The following is a 5,440-nucleotide window of genomic DNA, read 5'->3' as shown; positions in this document are numbered from 1 at the left end:
TGCACGGTGTCCCCAGGAGGGCGGCTGCAAAACTGCTGAAGTCTGAGCTGAGCCCTTTCATCTCCCTCCAAGTCACTGCAACCCAGTTCTCAGAGGGTAATCTCTTTTTCCCCTTTTTCAGCATGACTTGATGGTATCTAAACCTCCCCAGATTCCCACCTCAGCTCCAGCCTTCTGTTACATTTACCTGCTGCTTTTTCTCGCTATGTTTTTCACTTTTGGTGAAAGGTTCCAAAAGTGGTGTTCCCAGGGGCCTTTCCCACACCAGGAATTACAGAAGGTGTGATGTGACGGTTCAAAGCCTCCTTGGGCACAGCAATCAGAAAATTATGAATATTTTCCTAATTCTTGGGGAAGGAGGAGGGCCAGCAGAATGGCTGCTCTGGATTTGGGTCTGTTTTTAGGACTTGGGAGGCAGTTCCTGAAGGGCAGAGGAGTTCAGGAAGGCTGGATATCCTTCAAGAGAGAAACCCTAAAGGTGCAGAACAGGCCATCTCCATGTGCCAGGAGATGAGCCAGTGGGGAAGACTGGCCTGGCTGAACTGCAGGGGTGTTGTGAGGTTATAGAGGGACAAAATTAGAGGGGCCAAAGCCCAGCTAGAGCCTAACCTGGATATTGCCTTGGAAGGTGCTATAAAATGTTTCTATAAATACATTACAAAAAAAAGGAGGGCTAAGGGTCCATTCTTTATTGGATGGGAGGAGAAACTTAGTGACAGAAAATAAGGAAAAAGCTGAGGTACTTAATTAGACCTTCTGTCTCTAATAGTGAGAGCAGTTGTTCAGCAGGTACCCGGCCCCTGAGCTGGAAATCAGGGATAAGGGGAGAAGGATGAAGTCCCCATAATTCAAGAGGAAATGATCGGTGACCTGCTCCACCACTTGGACACTCATACACTGTGGGGGAAGTGGTGAATCAAAACTATTGAACAGGAAATGATCCTTTCCAGTACTTTTTTTAGCCATCCTCATAGAACTTCTTTGTTAGTAATATTTTATTAAATTTGACAAGGTGATAACAAAAGGCTATAGAAAGGTATTCAGCTTTATTATAGCCTACAGTACTTTTCCATAAAGGTTAATATGGACTCTCCCACTCCTAATAATTAAATGGCAGTACTTCTGCTCAGAATATTCAAACCTTATAGTCCTGCCCTTTCAAGAAGAATCCTTTGGTTTACATTCTGTCCTACTCCACTTTTATTCTGTGGTTTTCCCCATCAAAAATCTACATTTGCAGAAATTTAGGGACATCTTCTCTTTCCTCCTAAAGTACTACTGGATACACTAGAGTGAAATACAAAATAAAATCTACTGATCAAGACAATTTGAAAGCTGACAACATATTTTGTTCCCTAACTATATATCCAAATCATCTCCAAAGTATTGTAGTCTTCTCTTGGAGCTGATAAGCCATTTAAAATGCATTATACTGGTGACAGACAAGCTGGCATTTGCTACAAGCATTTTTATGATTCAGTAGTTTGCAGAGAGAGTAGAAAACTAAGTAGCAGATTTACAGTATAACAAAATAAAAGCAGAGATCTCATCTGCCTGATGAACGACTAGAGCAGCTTTCATCTCCAGATTTGCAGATAGTTTGCCTGAAGGTGGAGAACTTATTGCTCAGGATGTGATAATGGTACCCCCAAGCTACAATCACACTGCATCTGCTGGAGACTGTACACACGCAGGAGGTGGAGAGATTCCTTACTCTGGGGCAGCTTCCATCTAAGCAAGACATGGAAGTGCAATAAATCTGAAAGAAAAAGGACCCCCAGTGTGAAGAGAAGTGCCCATAAATGTATGTGGGCCCCAGCAGCCCTGCCTGGCTCTGTGGTGAAGGTGCCACAGCAGACGTGGGGCTTTTCAGAAATAAACAACCTCAAGGGCAACTGCAGCTGAAAGGCCATTACATACACAGAATTTGGCATCAACAGGCAGGCAGATAGAGCATTCCTGGCTGTCTTATGCCTTAGCAAACAGATATTAGATAATGCCTCCTCCTTGGCCAAGCAATGAGTCAGTGGTTGAGATGAAGGGGGAGCTTTCTTGATTTCCATTCTCCACATCTGACCAGAGATCATGCCAGCTGTCTACACCCACACATTTGAAAAGGTCACAACATCTTCCTGTCCCTCAGCACCAAGGGACACACTCAGCCCACCTTCCACTAAGGCTTAACCAGGCTGTTTTGAGTTAAAACGTCCTAGATGGTGAAAGAGTGATGGAAAATTCAGACCATCCCAGCATCCTCTTATTCTGCCTCTCCATCACCTCCAATCTTTCATCTCCCTCTGCTAGGACTTAGAATCATGAAGTCACAGAATTGTTCAGGCTGGAAAAGACCTGTAAGATCACCAAGCCCAACCAGTTCCCTCTGTACCCTACAGAAAAGCCCATACAAGTCAGTTCCCTTCCCACAAAGGAAATGGCCATGAGGCACTGTCAGATCTAAGCCTTCTGAGGCCAGTGGAAATACTGGACAAAACCACTGCATTTTCTATGCACAGACTTTTTGGTGCTTTCCACATGATTTTTAAACCACGAGTAATGTCAGCTTACAAAGATTTGTCCTATATTTGAACCTTGCTCATAGTCACCCACTTGCTTAGCTGTAAACATGATTTTAACAAAGCCATTTCAACATCTTAGTTAATTTAGTTCTGAGGCCTTTCTCTTCCAGAGTGTGTAATTAAACTAAAAGAGCCTGGAAAAGCCCCTTACAGTAAATAATTTACAAGTTCCTCCCTGGGGACATTTTTTAATTATAACTCCACTGGTCAGATCTTACCGAATAGTCTGAGATAGCATTCCCCGCTGAGATCCTGAAATATAATTAACTTATTCCTTTGGTAATGGTGTTTTTCCTTAGTCTATCTACTCCTTATGCAGGGCAGGCAGATTTGTTTATAAACAAAGTGGAGATTGATGGACGCTTTGTCACGAGAGCGGCAATAATGGCAATCGCTGCGCCAGACGGGGGCACGTCCGTTTGAGGGAAGATGATTCTGTTTTGAAGCAATTTTTATAAATCCTGCCCTGACAATCCAGCATGGAGAGATAGAAGAGAGCGAGCAGACAGCCCTGATTCCTCTCAGTCTTGGCAGCCTGCCTCGCTCCCCGAGTGCCACTTCATGCATAGCAAACGTAAATAATCCTGACGCGCCCCCCGCCCCCCTAACCTTTGTGCTTCAGGAACACTGCTATATACCATCAAACTGACAGTGATTTCATGTTCTGTGGCAAAAAGAAAAACCCTGAGTGACAGCAGCAAGGCTGGGAATGTCAAATGAAAACTGCCACATTTATTTAGCTCCGTGATTCTCAAGACAATATACATAAATATCGTTTTACTATCCCCACCAGCTAAATGTTAAGAGCTATCTGCATCAGCCAGGGTCCTGCGGCTCCCCCAGCCTGGCTGATGAGCCTGTAAAGATCAACTCCTGACTCAGGAGAGGCTGGCAGGGAACAAAGCACCAGCTCCTCTTGTTCCCAATGATACAGTACATTAAATAGTCTCCTCATCCTTTCCCACTGCAGCTGTAGCCAAAAGGGCAGTTTGGACGGAAAGTGGGAGAGAATGGCTGCACGAGGGACTGAAAAGTGATCTGAGACATAAGAAGTTTGGGGACAGTCATTGCCTCAAGTCCTGAAAACCTTCAAAGCTTGCTTGCTTTTTCTACACCAATTAGTTCCAGCAACTCCAGTGAGCCCACAAGGACAAACTTGGTGCCTGTCTGCGGCTGTGCTGGATGAGGACCTGGATTTTGCATCCAAAATCTTGTCTTTCACTTTGCCCCCTCCTCTTCTGAACTCTCACACAACAAAACCAAGTCCTTGTCTCTCAGCCCTTTGTTTCTGTACAGCTGCTAGTGCTGGCTCTGAAGCCATTTCCCCATATGCTGCCCTCTCTGCACACAGCTGTTCACCTGCTATCATCCCTAGTGAAATACCTACAAGCCAAGCAGCCCTGATTCTAGTGAATAAATCAAAGTTCAGACAGCAAGATCAAAAGCTAATAGAATGAGCTAAGCTAACCTAATATATGCATTTAAAACATGCATCATATGCAGGTTCCAGGTTTCTGCTGTGACCAGCACTGTTGATGTTGGTGGCAGGCAGTGCCATATGGCACAGTGCTGAGCCTAATGTGCTAGGTGAACTCAAGCAGCTTTGGAGACGAACCCAGAAACAGGCCTGCCACACACAAGGCCTGCCACACACAAAACCTGCCCCATTGCTTCGTTTTGTTGCTCTCCATGTGCTAATGGAGGTTCAGAAAAGAAGAAGGGATTAAAATACTGACACGACAGAGATTGTAAAAGAAAAAGGTCAGATTGCAAAAGAAAAAGGTCAGATTTTCTCATCACTTTTATTCCCCAGAGGTCTGGAATGGCAGGACCCCCTCTCCCTCGTGTGAGGGAGTGCTCGGAGCTGAGAGGACCTGGGGGACACTCCAACACCAGCACTGGTGCTGTCACCTCAATTTCTGCTTGCACCACCCTTTGTGCACCCGCAGACACCCTTTTCATCTGCAGGGTGACTTAGTGTGATAAGGAAGGATGGAAGGCAGCTCTGATCACCACTGTTTCACTGAGCAGCCCACATTGCAAAGTGCTCCCAAGTGCAGCTCTCCTGCACACAAGGGTGGGATGCCCAGGAGGCCAGCAGCAGAGGGATCTTCAGCCCAGCCAGAGAGGTCTTGGTTTGCACAGCATGGAGAAGCACCAGGGAGGACTGGCCAGAGGGACCTCAGATGCTCAGCCTGTTCACCCCAAAGCCAGAGGGTTTAAATAGCTCCCGTAGCAGCAGAATGGAAGCACTCTGAGAAGAAAAGGTTCTCAGGTACTGCAGGCATGATTTTGTTCACAAAACCAGTTGTTCTTGAGGAAGCCTTAAGGTTTTTCCACTCTGGAGCTGGTCCTTGAGAATTTATGGATTTTTTAAATGATGACACAGAGTAGTTTGGTGAAAATGAACACACTGATTTATTGATTGAGGGAAGAATTAAGCATGCATAGAAAAGGTGAGGTTGCATTGAAGAAGGAACACAAAATTCTGACAATTTGATTGATCCTGATTGGAAATATTGTGCTCTTATACTGCAAGGACAGTGTGCAGAGGAAACTCACTTTCTTCTTCTGGATTTCCACAATTGTCTCAAGAAGCAGAGAACAACCAAACTTTCACCCAAAAATTTATTACATCCATAAAGCTTGCTCTCAGCAATTCTCAGCATCTCTCATTTTTTACCATAGCACCACACAGTATTTTGAGACATTATGAATGGCTAATGTACAAAATTAGAGAACTTAAAGTAATTTTGAATATTATTTTACCAAAAACAGTGCTGTCTCTGGATAGAGAACTGCTTGACCACGTTTTAGAACACATTACAATCTTGCATTCAGATAAAGGAAAGAACATACCAAAG

The sequence above is a fragment of the Melospiza melodia genome, chromosome 15 (assembly GCF_035770615.1).
Source record: "Melospiza melodia melodia isolate bMelMel2 chromosome 15, bMelMel2.pri, whole genome shotgun sequence".
Classification (NCBI taxonomy): Eukaryota; Metazoa; Chordata; class Aves; order Passeriformes; family Passerellidae; genus Melospiza; species Melospiza melodia.
Note: the sequence above shows the minus strand (reverse complement) of the source record.